Genomic DNA, 23,047 nt, shown 5'->3' on the forward strand with positions numbered 1-23,047 from the left:
CCATAAACATTATTAAACAATTAAATTAAAATGGATACTTATTGCATCATTTACTTATACAAACAATATTTAAACATTTATTATCACATCATTTATCATATCAAGAAATTGTACCATGATTTATTATCGCATCATTTACTTATACAAATAATATTTAAACATTGATTATCACATCATTTGTCATCTCATTTTAAATATACAAACTTGAATGATGGAGTGGATCCAGACTTGGATGATATACAAAAATATCAATGTTACAAGTATTCATGTCCGGTCACTCATATTACAAATTGTCCAAGGAAGACTCTATCATTTGCTAGTCTAAGTCCTTGGTTTGGACTGAGCTACATGCCACATCTGGGAGCAATATCAAAAACCCCATAAAAATCAGTAGTACTTGGACATCCATTCAGTTGTGCTGACTTTCCTTGAACCACAAATCGTCATAGATGCCTGATTAGAGCTTCAGTGGGTCTAGTATTGGTCGATGGTGCACAAACGTCTAAGATCTTCAAGACATCTTGTGCAACATCGAAAGGTGGGGTATTGGTGCATAGGCACTCTAGAGCAACATGGGGTATTGGTGCACAAATGTCTAAGATATTCAAGATGTGATGAGACATAGCGTCCACATCCTGTGCAACATCGAAAGGTGGGAGATTGGTGCATAGGCACTCTAGAGCAATGTGATAAAATCTTGCAATGGAACTCTGCACAGTGTTGGGGCTATCACTGGGTAATGTTGGACATTGCTTCCTAGTGCTGCATGTCCCCAATCACAAATGCCCAGATACACTTCCTCGGATGACTTTGAGAAGTGTAGCATAATGTTTTGTCCATGCAAATCATTATGCAGGACATTGTGTTGGTACATGTAATGAATAGTGCGAACTAGTGCACTTAAAATTTCAAATACATGCTGACGGACCCGTGGAGCTCTAGTAGGCATTTTCGCATCATCTCTGTGAAACATCGAAGATGGTCACTTTCCGTCATGTTCGAGGTAGGTTATCCATCTTTCCAAATGATTTCCATTCTAGAACAGAAATAGTATCATTGGATTATCATCATGGACTAGACCTATAGCTTGGATGATGCCGAGATGTATGACATCGCCCAAGCACGTGGCTTCTTCTAAGGCTCTGGCCTTCAATGCATCAGTGGGCACAGAAAGCCTCAGCACCTTACATGCATAAATCTTGTGTGGATCAAATGGAGTGACAAGAAGATTGCACATGTCCATGTGTGCCTATGCCCACAATCGCACTAGGCATGAATCAAATGTCTCATCGCTGAAGCAATATGGGCCGCATGGGTCTTGCCACTGGTGCACGATCATCCAAGCCATGTGATGCGGGTGGTGCTTGTGCAGGCGAGAATGAAGGAGATGTAAATCTGTCTGCTTGTGCAGATAGATTGTGCATTCTTGGTGCAAGCGAGTATGCAGGAGATGGAAGTTGGTCTATGTGTGTGATAGGAGGCACAAACAAAGAAGCAAAAGATGTGGCGAAATGTGGGCATGCATGTGGTGGGAGATATGGACCAGGTGGTGGAACTACTTGTGGGTATGGAAGAACTTGGGGAAAAGGGATACAGGGAAAGACAACGATGTATTGGTGTATATGTGTTGCATGGCTGCAATGGTGCTTGTGGTTGCAGTGGGTGCAATGTGGCATGTGACTGGGGGCATGGGTGCATTGGTGCTTGTGGCTACGATTGTGCTTCAGGGCATGGGTGCATTGATGGAAGGGAGGATGAGGCAGCTCCTTTGCCTTTGAAACCTTGCCATTTCTTGATGTTCATGACCCTAGCTTCTACAACAGGACCCTCCCACTTCGTGTCATAGGATTTGATATCTCGATCTATTTGACTGAGGCATCATCGACTCTCCAATGCCAAATGGTGCAAATACTGGTTTATATACTCTAGTATAAATACATTTGAAAATCGGTCACACAAGGTCCTCCTTCCATGCTCTACCATTGTCCTCACCAAATTCTGCACACTGCTTTCACCATTGTTGAAAGTTGTCTCAATGATGTCCTGATCGACATTCATTAAGAAGTGTACATTGTTGTTTTTCAACACCTTCCTCTGAATCTTAGTGAGATCAGGTTGCTGAAACTTCCTCTTGTCACTCGCGTGAGCCATCTAATATGCAGTAAGCTGCAACATAGAATTCAAAAAAGAATTCAGTGCCAGGTGCAATAAGAAACTCATTAAGCCATAGCAATTAACAATGCAAGCAGTCTAATAAATGACCTAGGTATAACCTCTCAACTCAAGCTCACATCATGTAACAGACTACAGAAAATCAAAACACAAAAAATAAATGTATAACCTGCACAAAAAATAACCTAGGTATAACCCTAACCGTGGATTTCACCATCTAACACTAGGCTTCAAATGCAACACACAACTATCAAGGGACAATTGAGTGTGCCAGACAGTGTCTAAGAGCACATCGCATGATATCTAAATTAGACTACAACACAAAACTATCAAGGGACAATTGAATGCCAGACTAAGTGTCTAAGAGCACATCGCATGATATCTAACTTAGACTACAACACACAACTATCAAAGGATTGTTGAGTGCTAGATTAAGTGTCTAAGAGCACATCACATGATATCTAACTTAGACTGCAATACACAACTATCAAGGGACACTTGAGTTCCAACTAAGTGTGCTTGAAAACATCTCTAAACTTAGATTGAAACACACAACTCTCAAGGGAGAGATGAGTGCCAGAATAAGCATCTATGAAGACATCACTAAGCTTGGACTACAACACACAACTCTCTTAAGAGAGATGAGTACCAACCCATGAGTGCCAGCCCAAGAGTTCCTACAAACAAACATTTTTATACAAACTGAGACTACAACACACAAATCTCTAAAGAGAGCTAGGTCTCAGGTAAAAAATAATTATTTATATTAAAATTGAAACTGCCACACAATAAAAACAGATTGCAGCACACAACTCTCACAAGAGAGATGAGAGTCAGCCTGTCTACACACTAAAATACAATACAAAACAAATATTAAATAATTTAAAAAGACTACAGCACACAACTCTCCTGAGAGAGATGAGTGCTAGTCCTAAACAAAACAAAATAAAATAAACATTAATTACTAACAAAAGACTACAACACACATCTCTCACAAGAGAGATGAGTGTCAGTTGCAAGCAAGGGTTTTGAAAGTACCTATGAAGAGCTGGTAGGTACCACAAGCAAGCAGGAGGGAGCAGGTAAGCAAGCAGGAGGTAACAAGGCTAGCAAACAAGTGGCTGAGGTGGCAAGACAGGTGGATGTATTCATATGAATACCAAAAATGGCAGTGGTTGCATATTTATACTACGTTTATTCATACGAATAAACTGTGTTATTTGTATGAATAAACTATTTCATACGAATAGCCGGTTATTTGCACGAATAAGTTATTTGTACGAGTAAAATAGCAAAAAACATTTGAAACGTTTTAAATTGTAAAAAATGCGTATTTGAGCGTTTTTTTCGAATTAAAAAAAATGCGCCCAAATCAATGCAACTAAGTTGCTAAGTAGAGCATTCCTATGAATCATTGATTCCCAAATGGAGTCCAGCCTCATAAAAGCGCCTTTTTGGAGAAGCGCAGTTGAGTTTTGATAGATTCAAGTGCCCTCCATAGGGATTTCCACAGATCACTTCCCTGTGTTGTGTAGGGTTCCTGATGATAGAAGACTGCAAATAGTATTGGGTAATTCTTTCACCTCTTAGCTCTGACGGGCAGAATAAATTTGAAGTTATGAGCTAGAAGTATAGCCCAATCAAGTTCATAGTTTAGAAGGACTTTGAGAATCCATGATGCAACCAGCTTCGCTGCCTCCTTTTGATGTCAACTACTCCCAGACCTCCTTCATTCTTGGGACGGGTGTAGAAATTCCATCTAACTTTGGCTATTCTAGTATATTCCCCCCATAGGAAGGCTCTGCATTTGGAAAAAATCTTATCTAAACACGCTTGGCTAGGATGCCAACAAGACAAGTAAAAGATGGTAATAGGATACATGCAATGTTGAGCACCATTCTCCTCCCCGCCAGGTTTGATTGGAAGCCTTTCCATTTCTCCAACTGTGTGCTGAATTCGTTAAGCACCCAATCCCATCTATCCTTCATAGATACCTCAAAGCCCATAGGTATGCCAAGCAGTCTGAACACAGTGCCCTTTTGGATCAGTTGACAGCCAAGGAGATCTAGCTCACTAAGAGTGCAATATCCTGTTTTCCTATGATTGATGAGTGAGCTTGATGCAATCTTGATAGTAGGTTTCTAGACATTCCATAACTTCTCGCACCTCACGGGTGGAATTTCTAGGCATAAGATTGGTCTCGGCTCCAAATTGTTGCATAATCAACTATTTCGCAGTAGGCAACTCAATTCCCTTTATTGTTCTCTCAGAGGTTTTTTCACTGAGCAGCCAACCCAATGCTTCCACAGCTATAGCATAAGGGAGAGGAGCAATGGGGCAGCCTTGCATAATGGATCTTTTCAACTGGAAAAGAGAAGACTTCTCACCATTAACACATACCTTGGCTGAGGCATTGGTGAGCAAAAGTTTGACTGCGGAGATGAAATTTGGCCCCAAACCCATGTCTTTCATGGATTGCATTAGAAAATCCCAATCTAGTCTATCATATGCTTTATCAAAATCTATTTTGATGAAGCAAATATCTTGACTCGACTCCCTAGCATGTTCACAACCTTCCTAGATATTCACAGTAGCCTCCAAGAGATGTCTCCCTTTTATGAATCCCTTCTATTCTTGCAAAATCCATATGTCCATCTTGTGTTGAATTCTTAGTGCTAAAGCCTTGGCAAAGATTTTGTAACTGTAGCTAAGCATTGTCAGAGGTCTCTAGTTTTTAATTAGATCCTTTTGCCCTTCTTTGGGAATAAGCTTAATTATTTCACTATTCAGGTGGTCAGGAAGACAAGAGGTGGAGATACTTTCCTGCCACACCTCCAAGAGTATGGGGCCTATCAAATCCCAAAAGACTTTGTAAAACTCAATAGGTAGGTTGTCTTCTCTAGGGGTTTTGCCAGCTTCCTTGAGCTCACCAAGAGTACGAGGAGCTTCCAAGCTCTGGTGCTACATCAAGCTTAACCTTATTGTCCTCAAAGTAATGAAGCTCGAGAGTCCTTAAAGGAATTTTGATTAGATTGCCACCACCCCTGGATAAGAAGCACATCAAGAAAGGCTACAAAACTTGAATGGCAGTGCCTTCCAAGATAGTCATATGATTGCATAGAACTATACCATGGTATACTTTTGAAAGTAAATATCCAAATGTAGATGTCAAACTCACATACAAGGCATCCCTTTGTGATTCTGTCATGAACAAGACCAACATTGATCTTTTCTTATCTGCCATAGGACCTTCTATGATAAACCACACAAGTTCAACTATCCGTGACACTGCAAGGTCTTGCAATTCATCTATGAAAAATACACATGGCTTCTCCCAAGCATGACCGCTCATTGTTATGAAATGCTCTGTATCAATTCCATTGATGTGTGCAAAATTTTTATCATTCTCTGATAGCAAGATATCATAGGAGAAGCTAAATGGAGAACCATCATGTAAACCACCAATTGCTCTACCTTGGGCAGTGGACTGCAAGGCCTTTTTCTTGATGTCCATATATGATGTCTCAACAACCTTTGGCATTTTAGTTCTTAGATCCTTTGTTGGTGTGGCATCTACATCCATTGAAGCCAACCACTTTCTAGCCCATGTCTTATCAAGGAGTTGACCTAGGCTAAGTGCTTTCTTCTTATCCACATCAATTGACTTGCCAGCTAACTCATCATCAGATTTCAATAAAAAAAATAGTGCCGAGAGAGCAGCCTCACTTTGAATCATTCAGGTGACCACTTCATCCAAGTTTCTATGCTTACTCTTCTTTCCAAAGAACCAGTCACCGCTTAGGATCTTCTTGCATACTTCTTTTGTTATTGCATCTCGAACAAACCTTAATGCTCACCTTGAATCCATTTCCCTTGAATCTTCATCTCTATAATCAAATGCTATGTGGGCTTGAGAATTATTTGATGCCTTATAATATCTTGGAAATGGAAATCTAGTAGACATGTTCATTGGTGTCAATTTGTTGCCAATGCCTCTTGAATTTTGTGGTTGAACTCTTTCTTCTTCGTAATTCAAGATTCTCCCATCTATATTCTCTGGCCTGCTAGCAACAATATTACAAACAACATGACAAGTCTCAGATTCTCTGCCCCCTTTGCCCTCACTTTAATATAAGACTTTATACATAATGTTGTAGGCTTCAAACAAACTTTAACTATATTTAAACAAGACTTTATACAACATCATGAAATTTTTGTAAAACAAGCTTTCAGGCGAAGTAAATATCGCTTATATATATTTCATGAAATCAAACTGCATGCTTGTCAATATTACATATCAAATTTGTATTTTGGAATGTCACTGAGGAGGATCATTACGGCTTCCTTCCCCATAACCCTAAAAAATGTCATGAATGAAACTCGACGTGGCTGGTGCAGTTCCTGCCTACATGTCATAGTATCTCTCAAGGCCAAATAGCTCAAGCAGTGCATGAGATAGTGGAACAAGACATATTGGACATACATGGCTTACTTTCATATGCTTTATCAAGCATGAGAGGTTAAAATAGTGTAGACACGGCAAATTGTAATGCCCTGACCATGAGTCAAATGAGTTAATGTAGGTAGGAAATCAATTCTCGTAAGAATGGAAGCAAGACTTTTCAATAGTGTGATGGAATCATTGAGTACCAGCCTAGGGCAAAAAATGTAGTGGCTGATGCTCTCAATAGATGAGGCATGGTTAGCTCCATCTCCATAGTTTAGATGCTCGATAACTAGCCCAATGATGATTAAACCATACATGGTTTTTGGGGATGCATTTATGTGGTACCCCCTAGTTCCGTTCAAGAAGGGTATAGGCAACTATTAGCATTCATATGTAGCCAAGCTCAAGTAGAGAGGCTCTGATGAGCCACCATTGGGTAAAAGAGGATTTTGTTATTATATATTATCCCCACCTCCTTTCAGCATATAAGGATATTCACCTATGATCCTAGTTGTAACATCAGTAGAAGTTGATGTTAATGGGCAGATGTAGACCACGGACATGCTGGCTAGGGCTACACAATTGGTACCCTAATGGAAACCATGATGACAATGCCACAAGATAGCATTAGGGTACCATGATAGTGCCATGTGGTAGCCAAGCACATGGCCTTCAAAGGCCAAGGTGGTTGGTGAAACAAACCCTCGGTATAGTTCCAAGCCTAGTCAGTTCATTCTATAACCTTGGTCGGGTGATTTTACGCATCATGGGGAGCCTATAAAATCCATCTCTCAGGCCCTCATTCCCCATCCACCTTTAGATCTGGAGCCACACTCCCCTCATGCTTTCATCATCATTAACTTCATAAAATCTTTCAAAGGCATCCTAAACCTTCATAATATATCTCATTGATTTGATCCTAGCAAATAAATTTTATCAATGCATCAAGGTTTTCCCACACTTTTTCTCTTAGAGATATTTTATTTGAGGATGTGAAGCCTTACTGGTATCAACTTATACAAGTATTTCCAATATTCTCAACCCAATGTATTTTTAGGAAATGTTATTTTTTCTTTCTCAAGATTCTGATTACATAACAATATCCTTGCCTTTGATTCGCCTTTGATCCACCCATGGACACTTTGGTAGGAAGATTTTGTGTTGCCCCGAACATTTTTTAATCCACTTAAGTTTCACATGTCCTCATGAAATACCATCTCGAAAAGAAACTCCTCAGCTTTTGCAATGCAGTGTGTGGATGCTTCTTGTACAATCAGATTCCATGCATAAACCAGATGCAAATATATATACATAGTTTCACATATAAAGTATATATCTATACTCTCTGTAGTGGGATGGGCAAGATGATATCCTACTTTGTATCCTTATTATTGTGATTGGGCTAGCTAGCATTGGTTACAATTGGTTATGCCATTCTCCCATTGTAATCCTACCTTTTTCTTTTTACATTGCCCTTATATCACAAACATACAAGCTCTTGAGTGTCTTCAAATCACCAAAAAGATCCACTAACAATGTTTTCCCTTACGCACTTCAATGTCTCATGGCACTCTTTTGAAGTCTAATAAATGCTGGAGGCCACGATATGTCTTTCTCAGATTGAACTAATAAAAATTCCTCAACATCCTCATCCCCTTGAAGGATTTGTTTATAATACATACTCACCCTCTCTAGCTTGTGCTCTTTGACAAACTAAGCTTCATCCATTTTGATAACAAAAATGAGCTTACCATTCCACTCTATACAATGAATGAGAAAAGTAGTTAGGATATAGAAAATCAAACTAATTTAAGTGCAATGCTATGATGGAGTTCCTCTTACTATCTTCTCTCATTCCATAGATCATTGCGCATTGCATTTTCTCAACATCTAAGTAAGCATCGTTGAAAAATTCATCTCACATGGTTGCACACCACATTTCTTTTGACTCTTTGAAGCCATTGTGCCCCTTACACAATGGTACCCTTCAAGAATTTTGCAACATGTTGGCTTGTTTCTTGCTATGAAGCTTCACAAACCAAGGTGTGGGTAGTCGCATTGTATGTCAAAGTGAGGGATCAAGGAGGATCAAAACACCACAAGAGCAACATAGGATAGCAAACACTCAATCTATTGCAAAAGTATGTAATCAACAATACATGATAGGATTCTTATCTAGAGAGAGCCTTTAGAATAGTCAAACCATGTGGGATCCTCTCATCCACATCTCTCCTTGTGGATATCCTCAATCCACATCTCCACATCTCGACATCATGTAGTCCACATCCTAGGGTGGCTACTTTGATTCTTTCCTATACCATACCTTAGCCTGTAATCACATGCTCATGGCACCACAACTCTCAATACCTCTCCTTGGTGTCATGATCCTTTGGCTACTATGAGGTGGTTAGATGTGAGTTACAAGATCAAATCCTCCCTTGGGTGCTTACATGGCTACTCTCAGGTGGCTAGGTTTGATTTACAAACATATGGGTTGAACGTGCCAAGGATGTTGCTTCTCAATACATGTGGTTCTTGTCATTCTGCTCATGGCTTGATGATGAATCCACATAGTTGACCTGCTCCTTCAATCTGCAATCTTCTTCCTTGTGTCCCTGCTTCTTGCAATGGTGACACTTTGGTTTGTTCTTTAGTCTGCAATCACTTTGATAGTGACCCATCCTTGTGCAATGGTAGCACTTCATTTTGATGTTTTACTGAATAGTGCTTATTCTTCATTATAGCTATTGCATGTTGATGTAGATGTCGTCAATGCCGATGCCTTCAACTCTCTTTCTTATTCAAGAAGAGAGGATACACATTCCTCAAACTTTGGTGCCATTTCCTATGTGAGTGGGATCTCAACATTCGGGCCTCCATTTTAAAGAGTTGTCTGTCCCGTTGGACCTAAGACTGCCTGAAACATATGTCTACAAGGCTGCTTGCCATTTCGTGAAGAATTGAGGGAGTTGTGATTCTCTGTGTTTTTCCCTCATCTCTTTGAAGGAAATTTCTCAAATTTTCTAGGACATTCTCATTGATTGCCATGTGGCATTTTGGCTACTCTGACGTCTTCATTTTGCCATTTCCTGTGTGAGTGGGATCTCAACATCCGGGCCTCCATTTTAAAGAGTTGTCTATCCTGTTGGACCTGAGACTGCCCGAAACATGTCTACAAAGCTACTTGCCATTTCGTGAAGAATTGAGGGAGTTGTGATTCTCTATGTTTTTCCCTTGTCTCTTTGAAGGAAATTTCTCAAAGTTTCCAAGACATTCTCATTGATTGCCATGCGGCATTTTGGCTAAGGTTAAGTTTCCTAAGGTTCATTTTTGCAAGTAAATGCAAGGGTTGACTCGCTCTTACTCCATCCTTGGATGAGATTTTGGAGTTGTGGCAGAAGAGAGAGATTTGTAGATTGTCTTGCTGAGTTAGATTATGCAGTGAAACCCATGTTTTGAGACATCCCAAGTTCTACTTTCACTAGCGATCATTGCCGTAAGGCCGTGATTTCTTGGATATACCTTATGTAGATCACTCTCATTGTAGTCTGAGCCATGTGCACTCATTTGTGGTTTGCATGGGTTGCAGTGGATGCTTTATAGGCCAATTGGATGCATTGCAATCCTTGTTGGATGCACTGATAGGCCCAGATTGCCTTGTGGGATGCTTTATTGATGGACGTTTAGCACACAGATGCTATTTTATGCTGAGGGATAGCTTTGACATATTGCAGTGGATGCATAGGTTGTGCTATGATCTTTTGGATGAGATATTATTGATGCGTATGCCCATGGACAATGTTCATGCTTGAGGCATTTGGCTCTTATTGGCATTATATTTGCCATTGTTTTGTCATTATGGGTTGACATTTTCTTTTGGGCCAGATTTGCTCATATGGATGCATAGTAAATGCACATGAATCAGATGCATTTTGATGCTTTGAGCCTTGAGTTTTGGTGAGACTATCCTTCATTAAAGCAGACATATTAGGTGCACCAGGTATTTGGTGTGATTTATCTTTTGCAAGTACTAGCATTTGGGATTTTGTTTCATTTGCATGATGGCATCCTCTTCCATGTCTGAAAAAGAGGTTTTTAGCATTAAAAAGTTTTGATGGGACAAACTTTTGTTTGTGGAAAGAACAGATAAGGGATGTGCTTATTCAAAAGAAGTAGATTAAACCCTTGGCAAGGATTGAAGCTAAGCCTGCAGATATGTTTGAGGATGATTGGAATGAGTTGGATGCATTAGCAAAGTCTACTATCAGACTTTATCTTGTAGAGTCAGTTTATTTCATAGTAGTAAATGAGCAAACTACGATAGATTTGTGGAAGAAATTGTGTGCCACTGATGAGAAGGAAACTGCCTCTAATTAAGTTTACCTCATGAAGAGGTTGTTTGAGCTGCAGATGAAGGGGTCTCCATTGCTTCTCACTTGAATGAATTCAATATTATTTTCAGCCAACTTTAGGCTCAGAAGATGAATTTCGATGCGAAGACTAAGGCAATAATTATCTTATGTTCATTTGCCATCCTCATGGGATACCTTCCGTACATCTGTCCCAATAACTTTGCACCTAGTGGATGATGTTGTGGGTAGGTTGTTGAACGAGGAGATTAGACGGAAGTCTATGGATGGCAACAAGCAGGATGCAGCCTTAAATGTGCAAAGGGGCAGATCACAATTTAGGGGGAAGTCCAAAGAAAGAGGGAAGTCTTGTAGCAAATCTAGGGCACGGAACATTGAGTGTTACCACTGTGGCAAGAAGGGCCATATGAAAAAGGATTGCTACAAACTGAAAAGAGAGCAAAAGGATTAAAAAAAGAATGCAAATTGGGGTGCAAATAAGAAGGAAGAGAGTCCAAGGGAGGACAAAGGAAAAATGAAGATCGAGGAGATTAATGCAGTCCCTCAATAATGATAGTGACAATGACATTCTCTTCATGTCTAGTCCTACCTGCAAACTTGCTCACCACTTCAGATGATGCATATTCCTAGGATTGGATTTTGGATTTTGGTGCTTCATTCCATGTTACTCCCCATAGGGAATGGTTCTCCACTTATGACAATGGAAAGACAGGTTGTGTGCATCTTGGAAATAACTATGCATGTGACATAGTGGGAGCAGATGACATAAAGTTTTCTTTTGCAAATGGGTCTGCATTTGTTTTGAAAAATGTGAGACACGTGCCTAAGTTGACCAAGAGTCTTATTTCAGTGGGTCAGCTAGATGATGCTAGTTTTCAGACCACTTTTGGCTTTCAAAGTTCGAAAATTCAGAAGGGCTCTATGGTTTTGGCCAGGGGTACTAAGTGTGGGACTTTGTATCCCTTACATGTATCAGGGGTGTTTGATCATATTGTTGCAATAACCAAGCAGCCAATTACTTCTTTCTGGCATTGCAGGTTGGGGCACATGAGCCAGAATGGAATGAAACTTTTATGCCATTTGGGTTATGTACCGCATTTGAGTTTTTTTGATTTTGAATTTTGTGAGCACTTTCTATATGGGAAGTAGACTAAATCAGCCCATAAAAGAAGGGGAAAAAAAGAGCTTGAAAGGCTTGATTTAGTGCATTCAGACGTATGTGGTCCCATGCCTACACGATCATTAGGTGGGGCTGAATGCTATGTGACATTCATTGATGATGCAACTAGGAAAGTGTGGGCTTATGCTATAGCTCAGAAGAGCGATGTGTTCCAAGTATTTCAAAAATGGTTGGCTTTGGCTGAAAATCAGTCAGGTAGAATGCTTAAATGCCTACGGACTGATAATGGTGGAGAGTATATCTCTCATGACTTTCAACATTTCTGTCGTACAAGTGGGATTAAGATGGAGCTCACATCCCCTCGTACTCCAAAGCAGAATCTAGTTATAGAATAGATGTAGTGCATGTGATCAATAGATCACCTAGCAAGAGTTTGTATGGTGGTATTCCTGAAGAGGCATGGAGTGGCAAGAAGCCCTCTTACTCTCATTTGTGTATATTTGGGTGTGAGGCATATGCACATGTGCCAAAAGAGCTTCAGAAGAAGCTAGATCCTAAATCTAGGAAATGCATCTTTTTGGGTTATGGTGAAAGTGGAGAGATGGGCTATCATCTTTGGGATCCAAAAGCAAAGAAAATCATACCAAGCCATCATGTGGTCTTCAATGAGAAGAAGATGCATAAGACACCCATGAGGGATGTGGAAATGAGGAGAATCACTTTCCAGTATGTGAATCTGCTCACATATGTTGATAAACACCAAGCTGTCCATGCACCGAATGTGCAAGAAATGGTGCCACTAGGTACTCCCACAGGTACACAATCAAGAGCAGATGATGGATCATCTATTGGTGGCAATGATGAGCCAAATGTGGCTGATATGCAGGTGGGAAAACAAGCTAAAATGCCCTTGAGAAGAACATCTAGAGTGTCTAGACTGTGCCTAAGAGATTTGTTCCAGGGGTAGACTATGTGGTGCTTATTTATTGCAGCAGGGAGCCTTCTTGCTATAGAGAGGCTATGATGCACGAGGATCAGTGCAAGTGGGAGTATGCTATGCAATTAGAGATGAGTTCACTCATAAAGGATAAGACTTGGGACTTGGTTTCTTTGCCACACAGAAAGAAAGCATTGCCATGTAAATGGGTCTACAAGATGAAGGTCATAGGTGATGATGTGCCTAAGTACAAGGCCCTTTGGTTGCTAAAGGGTTCAAGCAAGAGAAGGGTGTGAAATTTGATGAGATATTCTCTCTAGTTGTGAAGATGACCACACTTAGATGTGTACTTGGACTTGTGGCAATAGAGGATATGGAGCTTATGCAGATGGATGTCAAGATAGCTTTCTTGCATGGGGATTTGCATGAGGGAATTTACATGATAAAGCCGGAAGGCTTTGAAGAAAAGGGCAAAGAGCATTTGGTTTGCAAGCTGAAAAAGAGTCTCTATGGCCTTAAGCAAGCACCTAGAGAATGGTATCACAAGTTTGATACTTTCATTCGGTCCCCGAGTTTCATAAGAAGTGAGATTGATCACTACCTCTACACTAAAAGGGCTAAGGATAATAGCCTAATACTCTTGGAACTTTATGTTTATGATATGTTATTGGCTAGCAAGAACAATTATGAGCTTGATGAATTGAAGGCCAAGTTGCATATGGCCTTTGACATGAAGGATTTAGGACTTGCAGGTCATATTCTTGGTATTCACATCACGCGTGACCAGAGTAGGAAACTCCTTTCGCTTTCACAGAAGGAGTATGTTACAAAAGTGTTGCAGCATTTCAATATGGAGGTGGGGAAGGTAGTAAGTACTTCATTGCCTCCATATGTGAAACTGAGTCAGGTAGATAGTCCCAGGGTCATGATGGCCAAGGTTCCTTATGCATCAATGGTTGGGAGTCTTATGTATGCTATGATAGCTACTAGATTGGACATTGCACTTGTAGTGGGAGTTGTTAGCTGCCGGTATATGGCTAATCCAGGAAAGAGGCATTGGGAGGCAGTTAAGTGCATCATGAGGTACATGAGGTACACTAAAAGGGCTAAGGATAATAGCCTAATACTCCTGGCACTTTATGTGGATGATATGTTATTGGCTAGCAAGAATAGTTATGAGCTTGATGCATTGAAGGCCAAGTTGCATGAGGTCTTTGACATGAAGGATTTGGGACTTGCAGGCCATATTCTTGGTATTCGCATCACGCGTGACCAAAGTAGGAAACTCCTTTGGCTTTCATAGAAGGAGTATGTTACAAAAGTGTTGCAGCATTTCAATATGGAGGGGGGGAAGGTAGTAAGTACTCCATTGCCTCCATATGTGAAACTGAGTCAGGCAGATAGTCCCAAATCAGATGAGGAGAGGGCCATGATGGCCAAGGTTCCTTATGCATCAGCGGCTGGGAGTCTTATGTATGCTATGATAGCTACTAGACCGGACATTGCATTTGTAGTGGGAGTTGTTAGCCGTCGGTATATGGCTAATCTAGGAAAGAGGCATTGGGAGGAAGTTAAGTGCATCATGAGGTACATGAAGTTGTTAGCTACCGGTACATGGCTAATCCAGGAAAGAGGCATTGGGAGGCAGTTAAGTGCATCATGAGGTACATGAAGGTGTGTATCTGCTTTGGCAGAGGAGAGATGCGTGTATTTGGATACATAGATTCCAACTATGCAGGGCATGTGGATAGTAGGAGATCCACTTCTGGTTATGTGTTCACCTTTATAGGTGGTGCAGTGTCGTGGATGTCTCGTGCACAGAAGTGCATTGCTTTGTCTACCATAGAGGCCGAGTATGTTGTAGCCACAGAGGGTTGCAAGGAGGCTATATGGCTTGATCAGCTAGTGAGAGATTCGGGGATTCGTATAGGTGTATCGACATTGCATAGTGATTCCATGAGTGCTATTTAGCTAGCACAGAATTTGGTCTTTCATGCAAAGACTAAACACATTGAGGTCAGGTACCATTTTATCAGAGAGGTACTTGAGGACAATCACATAGAGCTTGTTAAGGTTCATACAGATAATAACCCTGCAAATATGCTGACAAAGAGTCTACCTAGTCAGCAGTTTGAGTATTGTCATGTATTGATGGGCATTGGATAGTATGCTCATTGGTTGTTCTCCCATAAAGGCACATTGGCCTTTAAGTGGGAGGTTGTGGGGCTTAAAGGCCACTGTACCTTAGCTCGGGTTATGTACAATACTCAAATGCATATATATATGGATGAAATAGAAGATTAATGTGTTCTGCACCCACCAAAACTTGTGTCTCTCAAGCTCCCTCTCACCCTCTCAGCTTTCGTTGTGTCCTCACAAATGCCACATGTAAAATCTCAGAATCTTAGAAGGATAAGCTCATCGGCTCCGAACCTTAGCAACAGCGTCGTTCTTCACTTCGTCTTCCTCCTACCATACAAAACATAGCACCACTCACATCTTCCTGAAAGCTTCTTTCAGTATTTGCACTCCTCATTGGCTCATGAGTTGCTGGCTGTAGGGCAGAGGAGTTGGGGGCTTGTTCATGTTTGGTGGAGGTCGATGCTTGCAGTCGTTGTTGCTGTTTGCATGTGGAGCTCGGAGCTCCATGGGCTTTTGTCATAGGTGCAAGGTGTTGTTGTTTTCCTTTCTTCTTAGAGGCGTGCTACTATGGAGGCTATCGACTAGGCGGTTGGCAGCTCGACTGGTTGGAGGTCTATCGTAGCAGCTTGCAGTTTCCCTCAGGTGCAGCAATTGTTGGTAGGCATTGTTGTGGAGCATTTGCAAGAAGCAGAGGATGCAATCGTTCTCTCCGTATCTTGCAACTCCCGAAAGTTGCTACAAGAATGACTGCTTCAAAAGCTGGGCACAGAGTGGATGATATTGCTACAAGGTCCGTCAAGGTCTTGGTCACTATCTAGGACATCTTGGTTGGAGAAGCGGGTGCATGTGGACATTGTTCAAGTGGATATAGTTGAGTCATAGTCTATGGCACCTTCTCTGGTAGTCTAAGGAAGGTCGCGGGGCATAGATGAAGGTTGAAGTGATGCTGGGAGCTGCTTGTTGGCTGGTGCTGGTGTTGAAGCTTTGCTACCGGTGGGTCATTTGGCTATAGCCGGGTGGAGCCATAGTAGGAGCTAGAGTCATAGCAGCAAATAAGATGGCAAGTGCCTTAGGCACTGATAGGAACCACTGGTGGACATTCGTCATATGTAGGGCAGTCGATGGAGGCATTGATTGAGCCTCTAGGAGCTTTGCATGCACCACTTTGGTTACTAGTTGTTGAAATCCTGATTGGAGATGCCTTTGTTAGCCTCAGATAGAAGCTATTTTTTGAATAGAGCAGAGCTTGCAATCGAGGGTTGTAAAGTAGGGCAGGACTTAGAAATCCTTCTCTCAAGAAAAGTCTCTCTCACAATGAAACATGTCTCTCTTTCTCTCTTGGAATCAAGGAAACCTTTCTCTCTCACAAGAAGCAATGAACCAAATGAATAAAAGGAGCTCTCTTGAAGAAAGTCTCACAGATCTCTCAATCATGAAGAGAACATAAATCTCTAACAAACTCTAGAAGGAGGTGAATGGAAATCCTATCGATGGAAATTCTCTCTATCACTCTCACAAGGATCTAAATGCCTAATGCTTAGACCTTGCCTCTGGCAGGCCTAAAACAAATCATAAAACTTGCACCTTAAAATTTTCAAGGTTTTTTATTGAGACTTTGCGAATTTCTGAACTAGAATAAAATTAAGATGCCTAAAATTTTGCAAATCTTTTCAAATTATTTATAAGTAATTTTAGAAATTTGCAAGTTCATTGTATATTGTTTGCAAGTTTTCTATGAGCACTTCAATTCAATAAGATTTATTTTTTTCCTTTTAAAAAGAAATTCTTTTTTTTTCCACCCACATGCATGGCCATCTATGAGGGGCATAATTGCCCATGGCCTATGCTGCTTATAGAGTTGAGTAGCTTTGCTGTTGAGCTTAATGTTGTACAGCTGCTACTGTGGCTCCTATCAAAACACTTTTTTCTTCATTCCATAATGCACCACCCCTACCCGGATTCGGCAGTCCAATTTTGTATGCGGCAAAAGCCCTAGCATCTGCAAGCAGGTTGCAAATCGAGGAAAAAGAAAAAATCACACAGTTCAAATAGTGAACTATTGGATATTGAGCTCTGATCGGATGTGAAGGCTGAGTAGCAATGTGAAGGGAAGAAAATAAAGATTTTGTAGGGTAGGTAAGCAAGGTCAACTGAGCAGAAGAATTGTAACTTGTAGCTTTCTTGAGGTCAAGTGAGTGGTTGACTTGTATCTTACTTGTAGTAGCTTGCTCAAGCAGGCGAGTAAGAAAGAGAGTCTACATTGGAGAAGATATTGTACAAAAATAGAAGTCCAGCATTGACCAGCACCAATCTGGAGACTAACAACTTGAAGGTTTTAAAGCCCATTAAAGACAAGTGACAAGAATTCACTTAAATTTCAACCTTGGGCCACAAATAGAACCCAATTCCATGGTGATTATTCAAAAGTACATTGAACACATGGCTTGATGACACATGGCAATCCCATACAATGCATGACAATCCCATACGGAAACTTTACCAAAGGCTAATAAAAATGCAAGAATTAACCTTTTTTTTTAACACCCATTTTTTGTTTCTTGAAGAACTTGAATCATCACTAGAGCCCTAGGGCAAGCTAAAAATCTATGACGAGTCCTCTCTTTCCTGCTTGGCCCTGTCATTATCCTCTTTCTTCATGAAAGGATAATTTTGTATTTGAGATTTCTTAGGAGGTTCTTGAGAAGCCTCCTTCTTAAAGTGCCCCTTCCTTTTCAAATTGGGAAACTTGTTGAACTTAGGAACAAAACCTGTTTCTTCCAATTTTGGATTTCCCCATTGTATCATCGTATATTCGGTCATACTTAATTGCTTCTTCAAAGGTTTTGGGAGAATTTCCTCTCACCTCAACCTTATAAGTGTCTTTGAGACCTCTCATGAAACCCCTTATCTTTTGGAATTCATTAATTCCTTTCAACTTAAGGACTAGTGTTGTCAGCCAATTTGATGTGATAAGGAGAGGAAGTACTAGAGTATTTTAAATCAGCATCTATCATGGTCTTCTCACTCATGACATTAATCGATGCACTCATCTATAGGTGGCAACTCGGGAAGAACATGGACATGTTGTCCCACATGTGGTTTCAGCAAGGACACATGGAAAGCATCATGGATCTTGAAGATACTGGGTAGCTCCAATTGATAACATGCTCCCTCTCCAACCTTGCAAATGATCCTATAAGGACCGTAATACCTATGAGCAAGCTTTGTTTTGGTATTACTTTTTAGTGAGGTAGAACGGTTATTATGGAGGTGCAAATGCACATAATCTCCCTCTTTGAAAGACAAATATCTCCTATGTTTGTCCGCATATTTTTTTTGGTTGGCTTGGGCATCCTGCATATTCTTGTTAGCCAACTTCAGAAGGGCATCCATCCTCTCCAAGTCATTCTATGCTTGCTGATTTTTCACAGTCATGTTAGCAATTAAAGAAGGCATCCCAACCTTGCATCTGTACATTGCCTCAAATGAGCTCATGCCAATGGATAGATGCTTGGTACTATTGTAGCAAAATTCAACAAGTGCCAAATGATTTATCCCCAAGAATTCTGAGTATCATGCAAAAAGTGCCTCAAATATTCCTACATCCATTTGTTCACCCTTTTTGACTACCCATCAAGATGATATGTAGTGCTAGGTGTGAGTAAAGTACCCACTACTATGAATAATGCCTGCCAAAATTGACTCATAAATTTTGCATCTTTGTCATCACTGACAATATCTAGAGGGAAACCATGATTCGAGACATGCTCAATGAATTACCAAGCAACCTACAATGCTGAATACTGGGTCTTAGTGGGTATGAAATGGGTCTTCTTTGTCATTCTATCCACCACAACATAGATGTTGTCCCATCCCCTCTCTATAGAAGCCAATTTGTGATGAAATACATTGCTATGTGCATCTATTTTCCCAATGGAATGGGTAATTTTTGCAAGAGACTTACGAGTAATTTTTTGTCTAGTTTATTTTGTTGGCAAGGCAAGCATTCAGCCATGTATTTAACCACATCCCACCACATGCCATCCCAGGTAAAGCTATACCTGATTATTTCATATGTTTTTAGTGAAATGCGCATGTCCAGCCATGGGAGAGGAGTGCATTTCTTGCAAAACCTACTGTTAATATTTTGAGTATGGCACTAAATAAATCCTATTCGAGGCACCACAACAACCCATTATGCAGTTTGAATTCCAGATGACCCTAACTATAAGGCTTATGTAGATCAAGAAATATGGGAGCTGGCTTAGAATTTTGCATATACTCTTCCTGAATGCCATGAATCCAGTCTTGATATATAAAAGAGATAACAGACAAATTGCAAGCCCACATCCTGGACAAGACATCTGCAGCCACATTTTCCTTCCCTTTTTTGTACTCAATGTTAAGATCATAGGATTGGGCTGTAGCCAACCACCTCTTCCACTTATATGACAAATTTAGTTGGGGAGGAAGAATCTGAGTGTCCTATGATCTGTTTTCACCTTAATTTTACTCCCATATAGATAGTGGTGCCACTTCTAGAAAGCATGCAAGATTGCCAACATCTCTTGATCATAACATGGTATTTGAGTTCTTTGGCATCATACTTCCTACTTTCAAAGGCTATTACCCCATTTTCCCACCTCAAAACAACCCCCAATCCTTTGCCACTAGCATCTGCCTCCATAATGAAAGGACATAAAAAATTAGGGCATACCAAGATGAGTGCATGAGTGAGAGCAAATTTTAAGTCTTCAAAATTGTGTTGTGCTTCCTTTGACCATAGAAAACAATCCTGCTTCAAGAGGTTAGTAAGAGGAGCTACCATCTTGGTAAATTTGCAAATAAAGATCTTGTAGAAGGAAGCAAGCCCTAAAATTCCTCTCAACTGGGTGAGTTTTTGTGGCTTACATATTTTAGCAGCCCTGCACTTGTAAAATGGTGAGTGATGCCACTTTCCTAGTAGTGGATTGCCCTGGCTACCTAAATTTTCCATATTCTAGCCCAGCGAGTCCAATGATCTGGCTAAACTGGTAGAATGGAGTATTCATTCTCTGAAGATGCCAAGAACAACCTTTATTCCCAAGTATTGGAGACCTACAAAGCAAGTCCTAGGAGGTGCAGATGGTTGGCTCCTATCCGCAAATCATTAAGGCAAACACATGGGGAAGTTCTTCCATTGAATCCATCCCATGCTGACTAGGTGGCCTCCCTAGCCTCAACCTCTATGAGACATGGGGAGGCCCTCTTAGATCACCAACGGTCTTGTCCCTCTTTTTTCAAAAATTATAGCTAACTAACTAACTATATAACTGTATTAAAATATATAATCACTAACTATAGCTATATAGATAACTATATATAACTAATTATAGCTAGTTATATAACTATAACTAGAACTGGGTGGTAGCAAGCTAAGGGTGTCCACTTTTTGGCCACTTTCCATGGCTTGGGAGGGGGAAGAACATCCTTTGCACTCAAATTGGGAAATCTGACCTACTTCCCTAAGTATTTAGTTCTCAAAGTCTTAAGACAAAATACCACACATGCCTTTGTGCACATAATGGTGTGATCCGATTGAAAATTGGAGTTACTCATAAAAGCTTTGTTTGCGCCAGACTTCAGGGTCATAACGCCTAGCACACTTTTTCACAAATAGACACTATGAAACTAAATTCACAATTTCTACCTTGTTCTACATCAAATGAATGTGAAACTTGATAGGAAGTGTGTTGACATATGGTGGAGCTTAACTTGATTTTTTGGAACTTTTTGGAAGGGTTTATATAAATAATAATAATTTTTTTTAATTTATGAAGGACAAAAAAAGGTACATGTTGTTTTACCACAACATTTTTTTAGTATTATTATTAATTAAACAAATCAAATTTGATAGAGGGTTAGTGGACACACAAGATTATGTGATGGAAGTGAAAAATCTCAAATGTAATGGTTGGATTTTGAGAGATCTAAGATTAATTTTTACTTTCACTTATTGGAGGAGTGGTAAAGGAAAAATGAAATAAATATGATACTTTGTGCACATAACGAATTATGTCAAAAATCACATATATTAACCTCCTCCACATGATGAATCTAAGGGGAAAATTTTGGTTAAAATTGACTTAGGGAAGGGTCAAATTTGGCCTCCCCATGTTAAAATCCTATTTTTTAGGGAAAAGGGGCCAACCAAGCCAAGTACCAAGCCTAATTAGGCTAGGAAATATCATGGAAATTCATGCATGGTCCACATCCAAATTCCTATGATGAGAATGTCATGGGTATGCCTCAAAGCTCTAGAAACATCAAAGACATGTGTCCCTCTTCATAGGGTCTAGAGCTCCTCTATCAAAGGTGCCATGTATATGTCCATAATCTTAGCCTTGTACTTCCTTGGCACAAGTAGGGCAAGCATGAGGTGTCCCCTCTTTATTGTTAGCCATGCTAGGATAAAGTAATTCGCCAAGACTATGGGCCACCTTGGCCACGATGTCAAGCATAACCCGAAAGGGTTCACATCAACAATTGCGAGCCCAAGGTGTTACATGGCTCCCTTACAATGTTCAGACACATGTTGTCTATGTGCTTCCAAGTAGCATAATCTGGAGGAATCCTCAAAGTGTCATTAGTGGACAAGTGTGTAGCATGCCAAGTCATCAACTCTGCTATGGACTTGCATTTGAACATGTGTTGTATGATGGCGATAATGGAAAAGTGTTTCAAGACCTTTAGTCAGATCTTCTCACCCTACAAATCTTGTTTATAACATTGTGCCCCACATTTTGACGATCGACCAAATCCCCATGCTCATGATGAAAGAGAATACAATCATTCTATATATAGAGAAAACCCATGCATGTTCATGCAAGATTATTCATATCCATGTGCACATCACTTGGTCATTGAGTGAGGACGACTAGAAGGTATAAATCATATGAAGCTGGTCCAAAAGATCAAGCATATTTTACAAAGTCATCTAGATTAATTAACCACTACTTGGTGTATGTAGTGTGTTGTGTCATTTAACACCATATCTTCTTTTGATTTCCAAATTTTGTTATAGTAGGCCTAACTAATAAAGGATTTTCCCATTTTATATCAGATGATGGTAGTGCAATACTCTACCCATTTTCAATTGAGGAGGAGTGCTGACATTTGTATACCATGGTGATTAGAGAGGTTAAATTTGCAACGACATCAATGGAGGATGTAGATATTGGATAACATTTGGATTAGGTGATGAGGACTTGGTTGCCTACATAATAGGTGGTCATAGCCTCAGATGGTGTGGATCATTCTAGCCTTCCATTTTGTGAAGGTGATTGTCAATACAATCCATTTATGTGTCGACTCCAATTGTGTGGTCCTCCATCCTCTTCTTCTTACATGAGGTTTCCTCCTCTATTGTGCACTTTCCCTATTGTATTTTCTGATAGTCATCCCCCTCTTCTATGCATAATTGAGGTCATCAAATTCCTCCCTAAATTGTGGTACAAAGTTTTGCCTCTTTGGCACACTCTCCATGTAGAGGGAAACATGTAAGTCGAATTGTTTCACAAGTGCACTATCCTCACACTTTTCACGATTGTTGAGGCTTTGTTTATGATTTTTCCCTTGTGAAGAGGTTAGATGCAAGCAATGTTGTTGTATTGTGGGCATTCTAAAAAAAAATTAGGTTATCTTCCTTGAATTCATTTGGGGAAATAAATTGCATTTTCCTTCACACCACACTGTAGGCATGTGCCACAAATGCATTCAATGTTGCACCACTCAAAATCTCCCTTTGGACAAATCAATTGCTCCCACATAGAACTTAGAGTCAAATTTTCATGCTGCTTGCAACATGCTTGATGTGTGTT

This window comes from Dipteris shenzhenensis, chromosome 33 (assembly GCF_047967505.1).
Source record: "Dipteris shenzhenensis isolate YYH24624 ecotype China chromosome 33, Dip_SZ_1.0, whole genome shotgun sequence".
Classification (NCBI taxonomy): domain Eukaryota; kingdom Viridiplantae; phylum Streptophyta; class Polypodiopsida; order Gleicheniales; family Dipteridaceae; genus Dipteris; species Dipteris shenzhenensis.